A 24,300-nucleotide genomic window follows, 5' to 3' on the forward strand; every position below is an offset into this window, starting at 1 on the left:
TAATAGTTTTTCTCCTGTAATTGACATCTAATCTTACTGCATTGTGGTCAGAAAAGATGCTTGGAATGATTTCAATTTTTTTGAATTTACCAAGGCTAGATTTATGGCCAAGGATGTGATCTACCCTGGAGAAGGTTCCGTGTGCGCTTGAGAAAAAGATGAAATTCATTGTTTTGGGGTGCAATGTCCTATAGATATCAATTAAGTCAAACTGGTCTATTGTATCATTTAAAGTTTGTGTTTCCTTGTTAATTTTCTGTTTAGTTAATCTATCCATAGGTGTGAGTGGGGTATTAAAGTCTCCCACTATTATTGTGTTATTGTTAATTTCCCCTTTCATACTTGTTAGCATTTGTCTTACATATTGTGGTGCTCCTATGTTGGGTGCATATATGTTTATAATTGTTATATCTTCTTCTTGGATTGATCCTTTGATCATTGTGTACTGTCCTTCTTTGGCTCTTTTTACAGCCTTATTTTAAGGTCTATTTTATCTGATAAGAGCATAAAGTTAAGCTCAAAATTCTCCAAGCCAGGCTTCAGTAGTATGTGACCGTGAACTTTCTGATGTTCAAGCTGGTTTTAGAAAAGGCAGAGGAACCAGAGATCAAACTGCCAACATCTGCTGGATCATTGAAAAAGCAAGAGAGTTGCAGAAAAACATCTATTTCTGCTTTATTGACTATGTGAAAGCCTTTGACTGTGTAGATCACAATAAACTGTGGAAAACTTTGAAAGAGATGGGAATACCAGACCACCTGACCTGCCTCTTGAGAAATCTGTATGCAGGTCAGGAAGCAACAGTTAGAACTGGGCATGGAACACCAGACTGGTTCCAAATAGGAAAAGGAGTACATCAAGGCCGTATATTGTCACCCTGCTTATTTAACTTCTATGCAGAATACATCATGAGAAACGCTAGGCTGGAAGAAGCACAAGCTGGAATCAAGATTGCTGCGAGAAATATCAATAACCTCAGATATGCAGATGACACCACCATTATGGCAGAAAGTGAAGAGGAATGCAAAAGCCTCTTGATGAAAGTGAAAGTGGAGAGTGAAAAAGTTGGCTTAAAACTCAACATTCAGAAAACGAAGATCATGGCATCCGGTCCCATCACTTCATGAGAAATAGATGGGGAAACAGTGGAAACAGTGTCAGACTTTATTTTTTTGGGCTCCAAAATCACTACAGATGGTGACTGCAGCCATGAAATTAAAAGACGCTTACTCCTTGGAAGGAAAGTTATGACCAACCTAGATAGCATATTCAAAAGCAGAGACATTATTTGCCAACAAAAGTTCGTCTGGTCAAGGCTATGGTTTTTCCTTTGGTCATGTATGGATGTGAGAGTTGGACTATAAAGAAAGCTGAGCTCCCAAGAATTGATGCTTTTGAACTGTGGTGTTGGAGAAGACTCTTGAGAGTCCCTTGGACTGCAAGGAGATCCAGCCAGTCCATTCTGAAGGAGATCAGCCCTGGGCTTTCTTTGGAAGGAATGATGCTAAAGCTGAAACTCCAGTACTTTGGCCACCTCATGCGAAGAGTTGACTCATTGGAAAAGACTCTGATGCTGGGAGGAATTGGGGGCAGGAGGAGAAGGGGACGACAGATGATGAGATGGCTGGATGGCATCACTGACTCGATGGATGTGAGTCTGGGTGAGCTGCAGGAGTTGGTGACGGACAGGGAGGCCTGGCATGCTGCAATTCATGGGGTGGCAAAGAGTTGGACACGACTGAGCGACTGAACTGAACTGAACTCCTGCTTTATTTTGGTCTCTATTTGTGTGGAATATCTTTTTCCAGCCCTTCACTCTCAGTCTGTATGTGTCCCCTGTGATGAGGTGGGTGTCTTGTGGACAACATATATAGGGGTCTTATTTTTGTATCCATTCAGCCAGTCTTTGTCTTTTGGTTGGCACATTCAACCCATTTACGTTTAAGGTAATTATTAATACGTATGATCCCATTGCCATTTACTTTATTGCTTTGGGTCCGAGTTTATACACCCTTTTTGTGTTTCCTTTCTAGAGAAGATCCTTTAGCATTTGTTGGAGAGCTGGTTTGGTGGTGCTGAATTCTCTCAGCTTTTGCTTGTCTGAGAAGCTTTTGATTTCTCCTTCATTTTTGAATGAGATCCTTGCTGGGTACAGTAATCTGGGCTGTAGATTATTTTCTTTCATCACTTTAAGTATGTCCTGCCATTCCCTCCTGGCCTGAAGAGTTTCTATTGAAAGATCAGCTGTTATCCTTATGGGAATCCCCTTGTGTGTTATTTATTGTTTTTCCCTTGCTGCTTTTAATATTTGTTCTCTGTGTTTGATCTTTGTTAATTTGATTAATATGTATCTTGGGTTGTTTTGCCTTGGGTTTATCCTGCTTGGGATTCTCTAGGTTTCTTGGACTTGGGTGATTATTTCCTTCACTATTTTAGGGAAGTTTTCAACTATTATCTCCTCAAGTATTTTCTCATGGTCTTTTCTTTTTGTCTTCTTCTTCTGGGACTCCTATGATTCAAATACTGGGGGGTTCAACACTGTCCTGGAGGTCTCTGAGATTGTCCTCATTTCTTTTAATTCGTTTTTCTTTTTTCCTCTCTGCTTCATTTATTTCTACTATTCTATCTTCTACTTCACTAATCCTATATTCTGCCTCTGTTATTCTACTATTTGTTCCCTCCAGAGTGTTTTTTATTTCATTTATTGCATTATTCATTATATATTTACTCTTTTTTATTTCTTCTAGGTCCTTGTTAAACCTTTCTTGCATCTTCTCAATCCTTGTCTCCAGGCTATTTATCTGTGATTCCATTTTGGTTTCAAGATTTTGGATCATTTTCACTATCATTATTTGGAATTCTTTTCAGGTTGATTCCCTATCCTCTTTTGTTTGGTTTGGTGGGCATTTATCCTGTTCCTTTACCTGCTGGGTATTCCTCTGTCTCTTCATCCTCTTTATATTGCTGTGTTTGGGGTGGCCTTTCTGTATTCTGGCAGTTCGTGGAGTTCTCTTTATTGTGGAGTTTCCTCACTGTGGGTGGGGTTGTACAGATGGCTTGTCAAGGTTTCCTGGTTAGGGAAGCCTGTGTTGATGTTCTGTTGGGTGGAGCTGGATTTCTTCTCTCTGGAGTGCAATGAAGTGTCCAGTAATGAGTTATGAGATATCAGTGGGTTTGGAGTGAATTTGGGCAGCCTGTGTATTGAAGCTCAGGGCTGTGTTCCTGTGTTGCTGGAGAATTTGTGTGGTATGTCTTGCTCTGGAACTTGTTGGCCCTTGGGTGGTGCTTGGTTTCAGTGTAGGTATGGAGGCATTTGATCCTGTTGATTAATGTTCCTTGGAGTCAGGAATTCTCTGGTGTTCTCAGGCTTTGGACTTAAGCCTCCTGCTTCTGGTTTTCAGTCTTATTTTCACAGTAGCCTCAAGACTTCTCCATCTATACAGCACCGTTGATAAAACATCTCCTTTCAAAGACAATGGGCTGCTTTTCTGGGTGCCTGATGTCTGCTGCTGGCATTCAGAAGTTGTTTTGTGGAATTTGCTCAGCGTTTAAATGTTATTTTGATGAATTTGTTGGGGAGACAGTGGTCTCCCCTTCCTATTCCTCCGCCATCTTAGGACCGCCTCTCACAATTTAAAATTATTTTCTTTTAAATATTGCTTTTACATTAAAAACTATTTAACATGTATTGTTCTTTGAAACTGAATAAGGCATTGGTCCTTTCATCTCTGGGGACTTTGGTTTTAAATCTGGCTCAGTTTAAGCAGAAGCAAGTTTGATCTTGTCACCCGCACCTTTCTAAGCTTTTAGTGCAGTTCAGTTCAGCCACTCAGTCGTGTCTGACTCTTTGCGACCCCATGAACTGGAGCACGCCAGGCCTCCCTGTCTATCACCAACTCCAAGAGTACACTCAAACTCACGTCCATCGAGTTGGTGATGCCATCCAGCCATCTCATCCTCTGTCGTCCCCTTCTCCTCCTGCCCCCAACCCTTCCCAACATCAGAGTCTTTTCCAATGAGTCAACTCTTCACATGAGGTGGCCAAAGTACTGGAGTTTCAGCTTTAGCATCATTCCTTCCAAAGAACACCCAGGACTGATCTCCTTTAGAATGGACTGACTGGATATCTTTGTAGTCCAAGGGACTCTCAAGAGTCTCCTCCAACACCACAGTTCAAAAGCATCAATTCTTTGGTGCTCAGCTTTCTTCACAGTCCAACTCTGACATTTATACATGACTACTGGAAAAACCATAGCCTTGACTAGACAGACCTTTGTTGGCAAAGTAATGTCTCTGCTTTTTAATATGCTATCTAAAAAAGCTTTTAGGGTGAGCATTAATTATAAAGACTGATACCACTCCAAAATATATTAGCATTTCATTCTGTTCCATGAAGAATAGGTATAAAATATTTCATTGGGCAGTCAAGGAAGATTAGCATTTTTACTGAAAATAATTACATCATACCTTAATCAGAAGAAAAATGATGAACTTCTGTAGCTTCTATTACAAACTATATCGGAAATGAAATCGGAGTATTAAGTATGAAACTTTTCACAACATTGTGAAGGACAGACTGATGCCTGGTGATCTGAGGTTGCTATAATTCTTCTTGAGAGACCAATCCTGTATCCCTCAGGTCCCAATCCCCCAGGAAGTCTTTTCTTTATCACTTACCCACTCCTACTTTAGAAAACCGCTGACCATCAATCCCCTGGGGTTCCATGTTGAAGATATTAATTTAAGGTCATATCCAGCCAGAGAACATTTACATTATAAAAGATTTATAGTCTGAAGCTGAAGAATGAAACCAGGGATTGGGAAATTTTGGTGGACAAAAGGTGTGAGACCTCTTGTCCTCAGGGGAGCCTTTGAATCTTTCTTTGAATATCTTAAAAAGTAAATTTAAAATCTAAAACAGCTTGCTCACATGACTTGGAAAAGTCATTTGAATGAGGTCATTTTTGAGCCATTTACTCATGTGCACTTCTATTAAATTTATGATGGCCAATAGTATTCTCATTTTGGTCTTTAGCTCTTTTGGTAGTTAGTCGATTGTGTTTACCAGAGAGTGATCAAAGGATATTTGAGACTAGATTTTGGCTTCCTTATTCTATTGAATATAAAATTGCTGGTTGAGGTTTTAAAATCCTTTAAATAATTTGAAGTATTCATACTGTATTGTTATGTGAAAAAAGTTTTTACAACACTATGTCATAATATGACTCCAATTTTGTAAAAGATCTATGTGTATGTGTATATATCTGGTTGGGAAAAGGAAGAAAGCTGTTAAATAAAATATGAATCAGTAGTTTTATTTATTTCCATGTGGTGGAGAATATGAGTGAATGTTTTAGTAACTACCCCCGCCCCCCTCGCCCCACGCGAGTTTCATGTCTAAAAATGCATTTTAAAAATATAACTGGAGGGTTCTGTTTATGCAGAGATGGCAATAAATTAAGGAAAACACTCTAAGATATTTGTTCTTTATTCTAAAATAGCAGCATATTCAGGGGTCTCATTAAGAATATAATTTGGGGTACTTGATTTTTTTCCAGTGGCTTCTCTTTTTGTGACTGAAGAAAGCCTTCCTCAGTGATAAATGTAAAGAAATAGAGGAAAACAACAGAATGGGAAAGACTAGAGATCTCTTCAAGAAAATTAGAGATACCAAGAGAACATTTCATGCAAAGATGGGCTCGATAAAGGACAGAAATGGTATGGACCTAACAGAAGCAGAAGATATTAAGAAGAGGTGGCAAGAATACACAGAAGAGCTGTACAAAAAAGATCTTCATGACCCAGATAATCACGATGGTGTGATCACTCACCTAGAGCCAGACATCCTGGAATGTGAAGTCAAGTGGGCCCTAAAAAGCATCACTATGAACAAAGCTAGTGGAGGTGATGGAATTCCAGTTGAGATATTTCAAACCCTGGAAGATGATGCTGTGAAAGTGCTGCACTCGATATGCCACCAAATTTAGAAAACTTAGCAGTGGCCACAGGACTGGAAAAGGTCAGTTTTCATTCCAATCCCAAAGAAAGGCAATGCCAAAAAATGCTCAGACTACCACACAATTGCACTCATCTCACTTGCTAGTAAAGTAATGCTCAAAATTCTCCAAGCTAGGCTTCAGCAAAATGTGAACCGTGAACTTCCTGATGTTCAAGCTGGTTTTAGAAAAGGCACAGGAACCAGAGATCAAATTGCCAACATCTGCTGGATCATCAAAAACACAAGAGAGTTCCAGAAAAACATCTATTTCTGCTTTATATGACTATGCCAAAGCCTTTGACTGTGTGGATCACAATAAAACTGTGGAAAATTCTGAAAGAGATGGGAATACCAGACCACCTGACCTGCCTCTTGAGAAATCTGTATGCAGGTCAGGAAGCAACAGTTAGAACTGGACATGGAACAACAGACTGGTTCCAAATAGGAAAAGGAGTACGTCAAGGCTGTATACTGTCACCCTGCTTATTTAACTTATATGCAGAGTACATCATGAGAAACGCTGGGCTGGAAGAAGCACAAGCTGGAATCAAGATTGCTGGGAGAAATATCAATAACCTCAGATATGCAGATGACACCACCATTATGGCAGAAAGTGAAGAGGAACTCAAAAGCCTCTTGATGAAAGTGAAAGTGGAGAGTGAAAAAGTTGGCTTAAAGCTCAACATTCAGAAAACAAAGATCATGGCATCCGGTCCCATCACTTCATGGGAAATAGATGGAGAAACAGTGGAAACAGTGTCAGACTTTATTTTTCTGGGCTCCAAAATCACTGCAGGTGGTGACTGCAGCCATGAAATTAAAAGACACTTACTCCTTGGAAGGAAAGTTATGACCAACCTAGATAGCATATTCAAAAGCAGAGACATTACTTTGCCGACAAAGGTCCGTCTAGTCAAGGCTATGGTTTTCCTTTGGTCATGTATGGATGTGAGAGTTGGACTGTGAAGAAGGCTGAGTGCTGAAGAACTGATGCTTTTGAACTGTGGTGTTGGAGAAGACTCTTGAGAGTCCCTTGGACTGCAAGGAGATCCAACCAGTCCATTCTAAAGGAGTTCAGTCCTGGGTGTTCTTTGGAAGGAGCGATGCTAAAGCTGAAACTCCAATACTTTGGCCACCTCATGTGAAGAGTTGACTCATTGGAAAAGACTCTGATGCTGGGAGGGATTGGGGGCAGGAGGAGAAGGGGACGACAGGGGATGAAATGGCTGGATGGCATCACTGACTCAAGGGACATGGGTCTGAGTGAGCTCCGGGAGTTGGTGATGGACAGGGAGGCCTGGCATGCTGCAATTCATGGGGTTGCAAAGAGTCGGACACGACTGAGCGACTGAACTGAACTGAACTGAACTGGATTGCAAGGACATCCAACCAGTCTATTCTAAAGGAGATCAGCCCTGGGTGTTCTTTGGAAGGAATGATGCTAAAGCTGAAACTCCAGTACCTTGGCCACCTCATGTGACGAGTTGACTCATTGGAAAAGACTCTGATGCTGGGAAGGATTGGGGGCAGGAGAAAAAGGGGACGACAGAGGATGAGATGGCTGGATGGCATCACCGACTCGAAGGATGTGTGTTTGAGTGAACTCTGGGAGTTGGTGATGGAGAGAGAGGCCTGGCGTGCTGCGGTGCATGTGGTTGCAAAGAGTTGGACACGACTGAGCGACTGAACTGAACTGAACTGAATTTAAAAATATTAATTCCAAAGGCATTTTTCTCCTCCAGCCTTTGAGCTAGCCACCAAGATATTCTTTGTTTACATAGAAAAGAAATTAAAGATATTTTTATATTTTCTCCCATTTCACTTGTCCAGTGACATCACTGATTACAATCTCCCTTATTTGAAGGAAAATTTTTGAATTACTACTAATTAGAATAATTCATTGGCTAGAGAAATTGTTGAGGGGCCAACCTCCTTTTAAAATTCTAGCTAGCCTGCTAGATAAAGTTGTCATTACATTTAACTTGGTCTTTAATTATAAGCAGATGGATGAATTATTTTAATCGCTGCTATATATCTTAACAGTAGTTCATACATTGACACAAAGTGAAGAACATCAAACAGAAATTAAATGCTAGGGCAGGAAAGCAGCCAGCCTTCAAGGGAAGCAATTGATCACAACCTGTCATCTTTAAAGGCCAGAAGAATGCAAAATAAACACTTGGGATTAGTGTACTAAATACGGTTCATCAGTCTTCAGCTCTGCCCTTTGCTAATTCATCTATCTCATTTATTTTAATCCTTTATCATGTATCTACCCAGCTCTGTAATTAGCCTTTCAGGTATCCTCTCTCTCTCTCTTTTTTTTCCCTGCCTTTGAAATTGTGTGTGATGAGATTCTGCAAAGAGAGGATATTATTACCATACCCTACAGAAGAAGTGACTCTTGCAATGATTCTGTTTTATAGCTTACATGCTGGAATTCCTACTAAAACTTAGAGAATGTGCTAAAGTTAGTTTAAAGAGAAAGTCTTAGTAAATTTGCTATGTTCTTTCAAATGGAGAGTTTAGTTTGGCTATAGGTAAACTGATTTTACAGGAGGATTCTGGATCTAGGCTCATTAAACTCAAAATGCTAATTGATTTTTAAAAAATAAAATGTACCAAAATTAGCTTCTGAATTAAACTCATTAAATACTAGCATTTTATTGATTTGTTTCTGAGTGAAGTGTTTATTTTTCCTTTACTAAAAAGAATACCATTAGTAATGTGTTTTCTCCCATAGCAATGCATATACTGAGATTATAGTAAATTATATTTGGGATTTATACTCTGCCATGAATTTTGCTGTATAACAATGTATTCCCACAGATCTTTTATAAGATGTAGATTTATTAATTTATTCATCAGTCTCAGAATATTACCAATGCTGAATCACTTTAATTACTTATTACTAAGCACTGAAAACCTGAAACAATGCATACAATTCAAATAGGTGTATTGTTTTTTTTACCTTGTTGTTGTAAACATGAGATAGTTTCTAGTATTTTGGGTGTAGACGTAACATCAAAATACTGAGTTATCATAAGCTTCTTTACAAACTCAAGAGTATGGGACTTTCTACTTTTAGGTTCACTTTAGTATGATTCATTCATTTTGTAGGTTATCTAAGGAAGATTTAATCCTATCTGACTTTCTGTTGTAATGTCTCTAGGGTACTTGTCTTTGATAAGTGTTGGACAGTTCCCATGGGCTTGAACCTTTCTTGGAATTAACTGAAGACCAAGATGTCTTGGAGTTTTCTGTGAAAAATTCATGTTCTAAAGCTAGAATGTATATTCATTTTAAAAATTCTCAGATGCATTCGTTTATTTACATGATTGTTCCTTTTTGTGGTAAGGATTGATTACTTTGGAAGAAAATATTCCAAACATGGGGCTATCAACAATAGTGTATGTGTTTTGGAACAACAGATTGGAGGAATTTGCACACAAATACTGAGAATCAGCAGAGAGTCAGACAAGCTCATATACATTTTGTTTGTATAGGAACCTAACGCAAAGAATTGCAGATTTGGAGGCTTATATGACCCATCTGGAAAAGGAAACGGCAACCCACTCCAGTATTCATGCCTGGAAAATCCCATGGACCGAGGAGCCTGGTGGGCTACAATCCATGGGGTCACAAAGAGTCAGACACGACTGAGTGACTTTGTGTGTGTGTGTGTGTGTGTGTGTGTGTGTGTGTATGACCCATCTACCAAATTCATTTCCCTTGTTTGTTCACAAATAAAAAACACGAGTGGGAAATTACTAGTTTTTTTAGTTAATTATTACAGCTGTATGACTAGTTTCTGTGTAATCTTCAGAGAATCTGTTAACCTCTTGCAACCTACATTTTCTATTAAATAAGATACAGTACATGAGACAGTGTATTGAAAAGCAGAGACATCAGTTTGCTGGCAAAAATCTGTCTAGTCAGTTCAGTTCAGTTCAGTCCCTCAGTTGTGTCTGACTCTTTGTGACCCTGTGAACCAGAGCACACCAGGCCCCCTGTCCATCACTAACTCCTGGAGTCCACCCAAACCCATGTTCATCAAGTCAGTGATGCCATCCAACCATCTCATCTTCTGTCATCCCCTTCTCCTCCTGCTCTCAATCCTTCCCAGCATCAGGGTCTTTTCAAATGAGTCAGCTCTTCGCATGAGGTGGCCAAAGTATTGGAGTTTCAGCTTCAACATCAGTCCTTCCAATGAACACCCAGGACTGATCTCCTTTAGGATGGACTGGTTGGATCTCCTTGCAGTCCAAGGGACTCTCAACAGTCTTCTCCAACACCACAGTTCAAAAGCATCAATTATTTGGCATTCAGCTTTCTTGATAGTCCAACTTTCACATCCATACATGACTACTGGAAAAACCATAGACTTGACTAGACAGACCTTTGTTGGCAAAGTAATGTCTCTGCTTTTTAATCTGCTGTCTATGTTGGTCATAACTTTCCTTCCAAGGAGTAAGCGTCTTTTAATTTCATGGCTGCAATCACCATTTGCAGTGATTTTGGAGCCCAGTAAAATAAAGTCAGCCACTGTCTAGTCAAAGTGGTGTTTTTTCCAGTAGTCTTGTATGGATGTGACAGTTGGACTATAAAGAAGGCTGAACACTGAAGAATGGATGCTTTGGAACTGTGGTGCTGGAGAAGACTCTTGAGAGTCCCTTGGACTACAAGGAGATAAAACCAGTCAATCCTAAAGGAAATCAACCCTGAATATCCATTGGAAGGACTGATGCTAAAGCTAAAGCTCCAATACTTTGGCCACCTGATGTGAAGAGCCAACTCATTGGAAAAGACCCTGATGCTGGTAAAGATTGAGGGCAGGAGGAGAAAGGGGCAACAGGGATGATTGAGATGATTAGATGGTGTCACCAACTCAACGGACATGAGTTTGAGCAAAGCTTTGGAGGTAGTGAAGCACAGGAAAGCCTGACATGCTGCAGTTCATAGGGTCACAGAGTCGGGCACAGTTGAGTGACTAAACAAAGACAACAACATGAGAAATAGTAGCACTTGATCAACTTTCTTCTCTCCTTCTAACCTCCCTCCTTTTGACCTTTTTTATATGTGTATTGAGGAAGAGAAAACTAACCCCTTATGGCCAGGATCTAGTCTGCGACTCACAGCTGGGCCTTAGTATTCTCAAATATTAATAATTTTGTAGAATGTAGACATCAGATATAGCCATTCTGGAATCTTGATTGAGCAAGTCAAATCAAGGCAATTCCATAACATGTCAGAGCATGGACTACATCTCTAAGATGGCTCACATTGATCCCCTCCTCCTGGTACTTGTGCTTGTGTAATCTCTTCCCAAATGTATCAGAGATTCTTCCTGTGACCAACAGCATGCAGTAGAGATGATGGTGTGTGATTTTTATGGCTAAGTCATCAAAAAACATTGAGGTTTCTATTCTGGTCTCTTAGATTCCTTGCTCTGGAGGTTACGAGTCGCCATGGTGTTAGGAAACTCAAGCAGTCCTGTGTTGAGCCCTGTATGGGAAAAAACTGGGGCCACACACTACTAACAACACTAACTTTCCAACATTGTGAATGGAACATCTTGGAAGCATATCCTGCAAGATAGGGACCTGGCAAGACCTTAAGAGTTCAGATGATAGCAGCTCTGGCAGATATTTGGACTGCTACCACATTCGTGACTCCAACAGAGAAACATCCTGCAAGTTACTTCCAAATTTCTGACATGTAGAAATTGTGAGAGATAATAAATGTTTATTGTTTTAAGCCACAAATTTTTGAGAAAATTTTTTACATAGCAGTAGGAAAGTAATACTCCTCACCAGAAGTTCATACCTTCTTGGCGATGCAGAGCAGTCTGCTGCTGCTGTTTTCCTCTTCCAGTCGTGTTCCCACATAAACAGAGTGGTGTGCTAGTAGATGTTTAACAATCAGCTCTCACAAAATCAAAGAAAAAATGCCCTGATTTTTAGGATTTGCTAGTTCACCATTGCCAATCTCATGCTACCAATGTGGCATCATTGAACATGGAATTGTAGTGATAATCAAAGTGCATATGATTATATAAAATTTCTTCCATACAGACACAATAGATATCAATAACCTTAAGAGCATAGATAATAGTAAAATGCAGTAAGGTAATCAGGGGAGATGAAGTTTGAATATTTATTACTTTTACTAGCTTACATGATTTAAATTTCAAAGGTCATTATATATAATAATCTGCTCACAAAATTCCTGAAAGTTTAACAATTGGATCTTGTGAGCTAGTGTGAACTGATTTCAGCACACCGCTGCCAAAGTGATTTTTTGAGTGACAATGTTTATTTAGATTCTTGTTTAGTTGAATTACCATTTGGGTGGTGATAAACCACATCTGTAATAAATTGTGTTAACATCTATATTGCTGACCCTGTTTGTGATGCCAGTTACCTCACTGTTTGCTGAACCTATGGTAGGCAACTTGTGAGCTAAGAGGCTGGAAGGAGACTCGAAGAGCTGTAGGAACTGCAGACATGTTTACTCCCTCCTGGCTGGAACAGCGGCCATAACACAGACTATCTCCTCTCTGACACAGCAGCTATAGCCGCAGCCATAACATAACCATAACATAGCCATAATATAACCTCATATAACATAACCATGATGTTGCCCCAATGTAGCCCCAATGCAGCAACAGCCAGGGCTTTCATGGTGAAGCTCATACAGGCCTATCACACAAAGTAGACTGTGACCAAGCGAGCACCTCATGACATGCATGAACACTGCTATAACTGATATCAACTGTTATACAACCATGCAAAATCATTGTTACAGAACATGGGGTGAGAGGGTGTGAGAGCATGGGGTGAGAGAGCCTGACTAGCACCATCTTGTTAATTTCCCCACAATATCTATAACAAATTGTGATCAGGGCACCCTGATGAAATAATTTTAGGAATTCATGACACATATTTGGTAGTAGTCATTACCCTGCAAGGAGCTGGACCTATTATTTGCTTCTAGCTTAAGCTCTGAATATTGGAAGAATCAACAATTAGCCAGCATGGCCTGTGGCTGTATGAAAAGGAAACAACTGACTTTCACATTTTAGGGGCACACAAGTGAGTGGACAATCTCTTTTTGCTTCCACATCTGTCCTGCTTTTGTGGGGTCATTGTTGTCTTCCACTTTTATGCTTCTAAATCTTTTCTTAACTTCTAGGAGACCATACAATTTACTGGTTGTGAATATGGGCTTTCAAATTATGACTGTTTCCTTGCTCCTCAAAGTTAATAGCTGTGAAAACATGGGCACATTACTTAGCCTTTCTGATATTCAACTTCTTTATCCATGAAGAGCATTGTTATGGGGACTCCATGAAATTGTGTCTGTAACATGCTTACATAGTACCTGATGTGGATAATGTATAATATCATTAGCCACTATATATTCAAAATAACTAGCCAATTCACTGACACCATCTCATGCTGAAATGAACTTTAGTTTTCAGAAGTTCCTTTGGATCTTTTTGCATTATAAGCTTCTTCTTAAAATCTTCATTCTGTTCTAAAAGTATCTTCCCAAAATGCTTAATCTGAGACAGGTGGTGAAAGACGGAGGGGGCAGGCCAGGTAACCCAAGAAACTTCCAATTTCTGGTCAGATAATACACTGGAAAGGGAAGTACCTCTCTTGTAGGACTAGAGTCATCCTCTTAATGGGAAAAAGGGCAACACCTTCCCTTCACGGAAACATGAAGATGGAGAATCATTGTGTGTTGGTTACTTTTCCTATGTCCTCCTTTCTGTGTTTCTCTTGCTGCTAAGTCGCTTCAGTCGTGTCTGATTCTATGCGACCCCATAGACGGTAGCCTACCAGGCTCCCCTGTCCCTGGGATTCTCCGGGCAAGAACACTGGAGTGGGTTGCCATTGTTTCTCTTAAGTACCATTAAAAGCAGACCCATCAAGCCAAGGACTGCAAGATCTTTTGTCTTTGTTAGAGCTTCTTCTTATCCCAGTTGGGGTTGTGGGAGGAAGTATTTATTCTGGACTAGGACAAGATCTTTGGTTTAGGTTCTACTCTCCTAATCCATGTCCCCTTGGTCTTTCAGCGCTAGTCATGGAAAAGAGGCACCAGGTATCACCAGTTATCCAGATTGTCCTCCATTCACTCCCCTGAGTAACTCTGAATTGATCAAACACAGATTTGAGTCTCAGTTCTACTCCTTACCTTGGACAAATCACTTAACTCCTCAAAACTTCTGTATATTAAGCCATATAATACTCATAGGAATGGTTTCACTTCTCAGGGTTGTCATGAGGATTAAATGATGTATAATGTTGCTGCATATAAAGTGCTTAATAAAATGATATTTTTACAGAATAACTATACATATGCAGGAAACGCTCCTCAATATGGATTTTTCTATTTCAGCTATTTCCTATTTATTTCACCAATCAGTCCAAAAATTTTCCTTGCAAATATGCATTCTAAGTGACTTAAAAGATTGTACTGTGGCCTGGAATATTCAGCTTCATTCTCTAGAGCCTCAAGCAGTGCCAAAATCCAGAAAAATGTATTTTTTCAAACATGTGACTACAGGGAACAATGATGTTGTACCTCAAATTAGGCCAAAAAATTTTAAAAAGAAAAAAGAAAAGCACCATTCATGCTCCAGAAGGTGATGAAAGACAGAGGAGCATGGTGATACAAAGCTGATGGCTGTGGCACACATCTTCTGATGATGCCAGAGAACTGACAAGCCGACTGGACAAGAGAGACACTCAGGGGCTAATGCGGCAGCTACTTGAATGTCTTGTTTCTTATCAATCTCCTTGGAGGGCATGCTCAGAGGAAACCTTTGACGATCTGATGCCTGGGCTCAAACTAATTTTTGTCATGTTGGTGCCACATCACAGCACTGCCAACCCTTGACCCTCCCACCCTCCCTCTCCATTTCATCCTAAAATTACAAATATTTTCACTGACCTTATTCCTTCCCTCCCCCACTTACTTTGATGAATCAGTCAGATGATGGCTTGTAGATACACATCAGGCTTGCTAACTAATTGGAAAATTTCCAGGAACATATCAACAATGGTGATTTGAAAAGTAATATGCCCTGGAGTGTTGTCATAAGGATAGTAGTGTTTTTTGTTTTTCCTTGTAGCAGCTTGGTTTCTCCTCCTCAGGATAACTTTTACCCCCCCATCTGAGATAGCTCTATAATTAAGAAGGATGGACTTGTTAAGCTTTGTAAATTACCAATTGACAAGTAATTTTACTGAGTACCTTTGGAGTTCCAGCTTGAGTCAGAACGGGCATAAAGATAAGAAGGTAGAGTCCCTGTGGTCATGGGGCTCACAAGAGGACAAACTAGTAAACAGACTGATTTAATACTGTTTGGTGAAAAACATGATCAAACTTTCCAGAAAGACAATGAGTGTCCTTGAAGCAAGAGAGTCAGGTACTCCTGCTGAGATGGGCTGATTCACAAGTTGGGTTTTGAAGAGTTCGTTTGTTACTCATCCCTCTCCAGACCCATTTTCCTCCCTTCTTTGCCTAGGAAGCTGACATGTGCTGTGGTAGATACTGTAATATGCTACCCAGATTCCATTTCAGGAATGAAGGAATTATTCTCTCAGCTGCTGGAAGACAAGCTTCAGACGTAAGCCCCTTTAGGGGATTGCATCTCCTGGAGAAACTGCCTCCTGTGTTCAATGACTGATAATTACCAGGATAGAAAAACCAGCTTCAACTCACTCCATCTTTAGAGAAGTCAGTTAGTTCAGTTGCTCAGTTGTGTCCGACTCTTTGCGACCCCATGGACTGCAGCATGCCAGGCTTCCCTGTCCATCACCAACTCCCAGATCTTGCTCAAACTCATGTCCATTGAGTTGGTGATGCCATCCAACCATCTCATCCTCTGTCATCCCCTTCTCCTCCTGCCTTCAATATTGGCCAGCATGATGGTCTTTTCCAATGAGTGAGTTCTTCACATCAGGTGGCCAAAATATTGGAGTTTCAACTTCAGCATCAGTCCTTCCAACGAACACTCAGGACTGATCTCCTTTAGCATTGACTGGTTGGATCTCCTTGCAGTCCAAGGGACTCAAGAGTCTTCTCCAACACCCAGTTCAAAAGCATCAATTTCTTTGGCGCTCAGCTTTCTTTATAGTCCAACTCTCACATCCATACACGACTACTGGAAAAATCATAGCCTTGACTAGATGGAGCTTTGTTGGCAAAGTAATGTCTCCGCTTTTTAATATGCTGTCTATATTTGTCACAGTTTTTCTTCCAAGCAGCAAGCATCTTTTAATTCCATGGCTACAGACACCATCTGCAGTGATTTTGCAGCCCTCCTTCCCCCTCCCCCCTCCTCCCTCCCCAAATAAAGTCTCTCACTGTTTCCATTGTTTTCCCATCTATTTGCCATGAAGAGCTTGGACTGGATGCCATGATATTAGTTTTCTGAATGTTGAGTTTTAAGCCAACTTTTTCACTCTCCTCTTTCACTTTCATAAAGAGGCTCTTTAGTTCTTCTTCATTTTATGCCATAAGGGTGGTGTCCTCTGCGTATCTGAGGTTATTGATATTTCTCCCAGCAATCTTGATTCCAGCTTGTGCTTCATCCAGCCTGGCATTTCACATGATGTACTCTGCATATAAGTTAAATAAGCAAGGTGACAATATACAGCCTTGGTGTACTCCTTTCCTGATTTGGAACCAGTCAGTTGTTTCATGTCCAGTTATAACTGTTGCTTCTTGATCTGCATACAGATGTCTCAGGAGGCAGGTAAGGTTGTCTGTTATTCCCATCTCTTTAAGAGTTTCCCATAGTTTGTTGTGATCCACACAAAGGCTTTGGCATAGTCAATAAAGCAGAAGTACAAGTTTTTTTGGAACTCTCTTGCTTTTTCAATGATCCATTTGATGTTGGCAATTTGATCTCTGGTTCCTCTGAGTTTTCTAAATCTAAATCTAAAACTTGAGCATCTGGGAGTTCACAGTTCACATGCTGTTGAAGCCTGGCTTGGAGAATTTTGAGCATTACTTTGCTAGCGTGTGAGATGACTGCAATTGTGTGGTAGTTTGAGCATTCTTTGGTACTGCCTTTCTTTGGGATTGGAATGAAAACTTTTTCCCGTCCTGTGGCCACTGCTGAGTTTTCCAAATTTGCAGGCATATTGAGTGTAGCACCTTTACAGCATCATGTTTTAGGATTCAAAATAGCTCAACCGGAATTCCATCACCTCCACTAGCTTTGTTCATAGTGATGCTTCCTGGGGCCTTGAGAGATCTTGAGAGAAACTGGAAGGATAATCCCAGCTCCAGAGCTCATCTATTTCACAACCTACCTTCTCCTCTGCCCAGTCCTGTTTCTTTCCCCTCCATTGCACACATGACCATACTAGGAATGCTCCCTAGTAAATGTCCTTCTTGGCACTCTATCTCTGGTGAACTTGACCCATCTGTGGACTTCAGCACCCAGGTTTCTGTGCTAGCTGGATTCCTGATGGGTTTAGCCAGTGGCATATGATGAGAGGTGGGAGGAAAGGGAGGTTTATACTCTGTGCCTCTGCCTTTTTCCACAATGTTCTCTGGAAGTAGTTGGTCCCTTGGGACTCTGGCTCCTGCTCAAGAGGGCCCTTCTCCCCAGTGATGGCTCTCACCATTGCTTCCCTTTGCTCCATCAGGTCTAAGAGTGATAATGTTTCCCTCTTCTGCTAGTCTCCAGAGGCCTCAACATCACTAGTTGGTTTCCTTAATCCTACTTCTTAACTCAGAGATCCTTTGGCTCAACCTTCAGTTGAAGCAGTAATGTGCTGGTAAATGTTTCACAACTGGATTTCTGGAAAAAAAAAAAAAGCTCTGGTTTGTAGCTTTTGACAATTTCTATGGGGTAAATTGGAGAAGGCAATGGCACCCCACTCCAGTACTCTTGAAGGAAAATCCCATGGACAGAGGAGCCTGGTGGGCTGCAGTCCCTGGGGTCACTAGGAGTCAGACATGACTGAGCAACTTCCCTTTCAGTTTTCACTTTCCACTTTCATGCATTGGAGAAGGAAATGGCAACCCACTCCAGTGTTCTTGCCTGGAGAATCCCAGGGACAGGGGAGCCCGGTGGGCTGCCGTCTATGGGGTCGCACAGAGTTGGACACGACTGAAGCGACTTAGCAGCAGCAGCAGCAGCATGGGGTAAATAAGGCTTCCCAGTTGGTGCTAGTGATAAAGAACCCACCTGGCAATGCAGGAGACACAAAATACATGGGTTCGGTCCCTGGATTGGGAAGATCTCCCGGAGAAGGGAATGGCAACCCACTTAAGTATTCTTGCCTGGAGAATACCATGGACAGAGGAGCCTGGTGGACTACAATCCATGGAGTCACAAATAGTCAGGCACGACAGAAATGACTTAGCACACAAGGGGTTAATACACCCACTGGCGGCCCAACACGATGCTATTAAATTTGGAATTGGAAAAAAAAAGTTAAATAGTTCCACTATACAGTAGTCCCTCCTTATTTGAGATTTAGTGCTTTCTTCAGTTACAGTTACCCTCAGTTAGCTGTGGTCCAAAAATATTAATGGAAAATTTCAGAAATACATAATTCATAAGTTTTAGATTGGGTGCTATTCTGAGTAGTGTGATGAAATCCCATGCCCTCCTGTTCCATCGCAGGATGAGAATCATCCCTTTGTCCAGCATCTTCTGCCAATTAGTCACTTGGTAGCCTTCTGGGTTATCAGGTTACTTGTCATGGTATCACAATGTTTATACTCAAGTGACTTTTTAAAAATTTAATAATGGTCCCAAAGTGTAAGAGAAGTGGTGCTGGCAAGTCAGGTATGCCGAAGAGAAGCTGTAAATGCATTTTTTCAAGTAAAAAAGGGAAAGTTCCTGACTTAATAAGGAAAGAAAAAAGTCATAGTCTGAGGATGCCAACATCTATGGTAAGAACAAATCTTTTACATGTGACATTGTGAAGAAGGAAATAAAATTCAGGCTAGTTTTGCTTTTCTACCTCAAATGCAAATGTTATGGCCACAGTACCTGATGAGTGGTCATTTAAGATGGAAAGGACATTAAATTTGTACGGTAGGATATTTTGAGAGAGAAATAGAGATAATTCACATAACTTTTATTATGGTATTTTGTTAAAATTGTTCTATTTAATAATTAGCTATTGTTCTAAATCTATTACTGTGCCTAATTTATAAGTTAAACTTTATCATAGGTATGGATGTATAGGAAAGTAGTGTAGATTAGATACAATTGGCAGTTTCAGGTGTCCATTGGAGGTATTGGAGGATATACCCAGTGGATGAGGGGGGACAACTGTGCAAATACAATAGATGTAAATAATCTCAAGATTATATGAAATAGTAAAATGTAATAAAGTAATGAGGTAGGCATGAGTATGTAGTATTTATTGTCTTTGTTTTTAATATAATTCAAATAGTCGAAGTTAATTTATTTGAAAATATTAACAGTGTTTAGCAATCAGCTTGAAAAATTCATAAGAATTAATAATTTCCTCCTGTGAGTCAGTATAAACCAGCTCCAGCATACTATTGAATTGAAGTATCTAAGTAGAATTCTGTGTTATGTTGAGACTCTGCTTGAAATAGGTAAAGAAAATGAAAGTCACTCAATTGTGTCCAACTCTTTGTGACCCCATGGACTATACAGTCCATGGAATTCTCTAGGCAAGAATACTGGAGTGGGTAGCCTTTCCTTTCTCCAGTGGATCTTCCCAACCCAGGGATCAAACCCAGGTCTCCCACATTGCAGGTGGATTCTTTACCAGATGAGCCACAAGGGACAGTTAACCAGGAAAGTTATAGGTGAGATTGAGAAATGAGTGGTAAGGGTGGGGTTGAAGCTGAAGTTGAGTAAATGATAGGGCAATTAAGAAGTGTCCTAGACCAGTGTGTGAGTGTGCACTAAGGTGTGGCCACTAAACAGATTCTAAATTTTCTAAACAGTGGGAAACACAGATTATCATGGACCTCTGACCTTGACAGTTCTTTCATGGCCTTTTTTGACAGTCCCTTTATGACTTCCCTTGTGGCTCAGCCAGTAAGGAATCTGCCTGCAATGCAGGAGACCCAGGTTCAATCCCTGGGTTGGAAAGATCCCCTGGGGGAATAAATGGAAACCCGTTCTAGTATTCTTGCATGGAAAATCCTATGGACAGAGGAGCCTGGCAGGCTATACAGTTCATGGGGTCCCAAAGGGTTGGACATGACTGAGCAACTTCACTTCTTCACTTCTTCATGACTTTTGGTTACTTAGCTACATTATGAACATCAGAAAGGAAGGGTAATCTGGAGTTAGCAAAGGGATTTGATATTTCAAATGAGATTTTCCCATTTCCAGGGACATGAGGTCAAGGATTCAATAGTGAGTTCTGTGTCTCAGGAGTCTGGATATGGAATGTGGGTGTTTGAGTTGGAAAGAAGATGAAATCTTGTTGGTTAGCAAAGGTCAAAAAGATGAAAAATGGGAAGACACTGAGCAGACAGGAGTGAATTTGCAAAAAGAAAGTTTTTTTGTTTCCCTTTAGAGCTAGTTTTCTTCTGATTTTTTTTTATTATAATGGTGTGTGTGTGCTCAGTTGTGTCTGGCTGTTTTGCAATGCCATGGACTGTAGCCCTCCAGGGTCCTCTGTTCATGGGATTTTCCAGATAAGAATACTGGAGTGCATTGCCATTTCCTTTTACAGGGGATCTTCCCAACCCAGAGATCGAACCCATGGCTCCTTCCATGTCTCCTTCATTGCAGGCAGATTCTTTAAGGCTAAGCCACCTTGCTCAACGTTAAACACCTTGAAAGTGAATAGGTGACTGCCTCCAAGTCTCTCACATTCCTACTTACAAATCCTACCAGACACAGAGGTATGGCCTATCCCCTCCAACTCATTTAGTTGGGTTGGCTCACCATATCTGTGGGCTGTTTTAATGGCGGTGAAGCTCTGTACATGTCTCTGCCTCAGTTTTCATGGTGAGGACATTGGTGCTTAGAGACAAATAAAGACACCCTAAACTCTGAGAGGAGGGAGGGACCCTTTTACCTAAATGCAATGCCATTTCAGGTCTCTGTCTCCATTGTTTTCAGCAACATCAGGGAAATGAATTTCTGTGTAAGTGTCTCCATGAACTATATCAGACAAATCTGTGTTTGTTATTTTCTTCCAGTCCTTGCAAACAGTTTGGTAGGTAAGAGTTCAACTTGGGTTTAACAATCTTCATGGCATGTGTCCCTGTGCTGCTGTGTAGAGCCAGGGCTGGGCAGACAGGAGGTTCTCCAGGGTGCTGGGAGGGAAATAGTTGAGCTGACAAATTATCTATTGGGAAAAGCTGGGAAGCAGGAGGTCATGGAGCAAACAGCAAGTAGGAAGAAGGAAGCTTATATTTATTGAGCACTATCTGTATACCAGGCATTATGATGTTTTACTGAATCATTTCATTTAATACTCAAAATTATTTTATGAAATGATTGATATCATTATCTTCAATTTTCAGGAGAAAACTGAGAATGGAGACATGAATAATCTTTCCCAACAGCTAAAGAGGGGGATGGGGAGCAAGGATTTGACATGATCCTTTTACAATAGCACCACATTCCTCTGTCTCTCAGGTTCTAAATCCAATTTGCCTCAATGCTTTGCTCCAGCCGTAGAGGCTGCCATGTAGTTTATAGAACCCTGTGATCTCTGCTTCTTATGCAGTCTTTCCTCTCCTCCATTCTCTTGGATAATTTTGCTCATCCTCCATGTCTTGGGTGCACACAGAAAGCCTGCCAAGTCCCCCCACGACTAGACCAGGAGCTCAGGGCACCCACCAATCTGTACGTTCTCCAGTGGTGCACACACTGTAATTTGTGCTTGCCTCTTTCTTTCACAACAGAGTAAGCTTCATAAAAGCAAAGACGGTCTGATTTGTTTGCTGTTGTATTTACAACAGCCTGAGTTAAAGCATGTTCAGTAAAAGCCTGCTGCACAGTGGGTGAGGATCCTTTTGTCCCTGGGCTTTAATGCTATGCCATGTCCTCTGCCTTACCTTCTGTTTTTCTGGATATTATTTCGCTTTGTGTCTCTGTTACATGTTTCCTCCTTATAACCCAAGTTGGGTTAGGTGCTCCTCTTAGGTTTGTTGTGGCATCCAGTTCTCTCAAACTCATCATTCATCCCATGTTGTCATCACTGCTTATCACTAATTCTGGACTGAAAACTCCTCGAAGACTGAATTTATTTTTTAATAGTGTTCTCAATAAGCAATACAGAAATACAGTTCTTAGTGCAGTGTGATTAAAATTTATAGGGTGAATGGATATATTACTTTAGACACAACTAATTAAGGGACTGTGATACTAGCAAGACTCATTCATCTAACAAATGTTGATTCCATGCCAACTTTGTGCCAGGCATAAGCCAGGTAATGAAGGTACATTAATGAACAAACAGATATGTTCTCTGCTCTTGTAGGTCTTAGAACCCAATGGTAGAGGTGAGAGTTGTGGGAGGAAAGAGGTTCAGCTGAGGTTAACTGCTGAGCAATTCAGTTGTCGATATAAGCAGCCTTCATAAAGAATCCTGTAGAATACCATCCTTTCCTTCTTGAGTTAGTGTTGAGGATTACGGAGGTCACACATTTTGTATCTTACAGCTTCTGTAAATCTCCAAATTTAAATGCATGTTTTACTATTGTGGTATGTTGTTCAGTCACTCAGTGCTGTCTGACTCTTTGTGACCCCATGGACTAAAGCATGCCAGGCTTCCCTATCTTTCACCATTTTCTGGAGCTTGCTCAAATTCACGTCCATTGAGTCGGTGATGCTGTCCAATCATCTCATCCTCCTTGGCCCCTTATCCTCCTGCCTTCAATCTTTCCCAGGATCAGGGTCTTTTCTATTGAGTTGGCTCTTCACATCAGGCGGCCTAAGTATTGGAGCTTCATCTTCAGTATCAGTCCTTACAATGAATATTCAGGTTTGATTTCATTTATGATCTCTTGGAAGTTTAAGGGACTCTCAAGAGTTTTCTCCAACACCACAGTTCAAAAGCATCAATTCTTCAGTGCTCAGCTTTCTTTATGGTACAGTTCTCACATCCATACATGACCACTGGAAAAGCCATAGCATTGACTAGATGGACCTTTGTTGGCAAAATAATGTCTCTGCTTTTTCATACGCTGTCTAGGTTTGTCATAGCTTTTCTTCCAAGAAGCAAGTGCCTTTTCATTTCATGGGTCACCATCTTCAGTGATTTTGGAGCCCAAAAAAATAAAGTCTGACACTGTTTCCACTGTTTCCCCATCTATTTCCCATGAAGTGATGGGACCAGATGCCATGATCTTCATTTTCTGAATGTTGAGTTTTAAGGCAACTTTTCCACTCTCTTCTTTCACTTTCATCAAGAGGCTTTTTAGTTCCTCTTCACTTTCTGCCATAATGGTGGTGTCATCTGCATATCTGAGGTTATTGATATTTCTCCCAGCAATCTTGATTCCAGCTTGTGCTTCTTCCAGCCCAGCGTTTCTCATGATGTACTCTGCATATAAGTTAAATAAGTAGGGTGACAATATACAGCCTTGACGTACTCCTTTTCCTATTTGGAACCAGTCTGTTGTTCCATGTCCAGTTCTAATTGTTGCTTCCTGACCTGCATATAGGTTTCTCAAGAAGCAGGTCAGGTTGTCTGGTATTCCCATCTCTTGAAGAATTTTCCACAGTTTATTGTGATCCACACAGTCAAAGGCTTTGGCATAGTCAATAAAGCAGAAATAGATGTTTTTCTGGAAATCTCCTGCTTTTTCCATGATCCACCAGATGTTTCCAATTTGATCTCTGGTTCATCTGCCTTTTCTAAAACCAGCTTGAACATCAGGAAGTTCACGGTTCATGTATTGCTGAAGCCTGGCTTGGAGAATTTTGAGCATTACTTTACCAGCGTGTGAGATGAGTGCAATTGTGTGGTAGTTTGAGCATTCTTTGGGATTGCCTTTCTTTGGGATTGGAATGAAAACTGACCTTTTCCAGTCCTGTGGCCACTGCTGAGTTTTCCAAATTTGCTGGCATATTGAGTGCAGCACTTTCACAGCATCATCTTCCAGGTTTTGAAATAGCTCAACTGGAATTCCATCACCTCCACTAGCTTTGATAATAGTGATGCTTTCTAAGACCCTTAGTTCATGTATTTTTGGAGCCTAACTTGGAGAATTTTGAGCATTACTTTGCTAGCATATGAAGTGAGTGCAGTTGTTTGTTTGGAACATTGTTTGGCATTGCCTTTCTTTGGGATTGGAACGAAAACTCACCTTTT

The sequence above is a fragment of the Bos indicus genome, chromosome 13 (assembly GCF_029378745.1).
Source record: "Bos indicus isolate NIAB-ARS_2022 breed Sahiwal x Tharparkar chromosome 13, NIAB-ARS_B.indTharparkar_mat_pri_1.0, whole genome shotgun sequence".
In the NCBI taxonomy this organism is placed as follows: domain Eukaryota; kingdom Metazoa; phylum Chordata; class Mammalia; order Artiodactyla; family Bovidae; genus Bos; species Bos indicus.